The sequence below is a fragment of the Brassica oleracea genome, chromosome C5, assembly GCF_000695525.1.
Source record: "Brassica oleracea var. oleracea cultivar TO1000 chromosome C5, BOL, whole genome shotgun sequence".
In the NCBI taxonomy this organism is placed as follows: domain Eukaryota; kingdom Viridiplantae; phylum Streptophyta; class Magnoliopsida; order Brassicales; family Brassicaceae; genus Brassica; species Brassica oleracea.
In genome coordinates this window covers 29,525,069-29,525,596 of record NC_027752.1, presented here as the reverse complement: position 1 = coordinate 29,525,596, position 528 = coordinate 29,525,069, and positions in this window count along the sequence as shown.

Genomic DNA, 528 nt, shown 5'->3' with positions numbered 1-528 from the left:
AGCTGTAACAAAACCAAAGTCAAAATCTTGTTCTTTGTTTCGACTCCGATCGAGTAAATACCGATTGTCGAACCCAACGGCTTCCGTACCTCCAGCAGGGGGTACGCGGACACTCACGTTCCATCTCCTAGCTATGTCCTGATCAGACACTTAGCCTAAGGACCAAACGGTCGCGAGTCACATGTGCCCAAAGAGCACTGACCGACCAAACGGAGTGAATCTTTAACGTTTTCTCGACTAAACGCGTAATGGATTAGCTACTCATTTACTCGATAGTCTTTGAGAAAACGCGTAAAAAGAACCTTCTACTCTTAGACTCAGTCTCTTGTTTTCAAAGTAGAAAAACGCTTCTAGACGTTATCTCAATCAAAACACGACAAGAACTGAACAAAGTCTCTTAGCGGGTTGTGTCGTTATCTATTTGCAAAAGCCAAAGGTCAAGGATCTATTGTCTCTAGGCGAACATATCGCAAGACTCTAAAAGTACAGATTGGGAACACAACAACCCGCAAATCTAAAAGTCTGCTT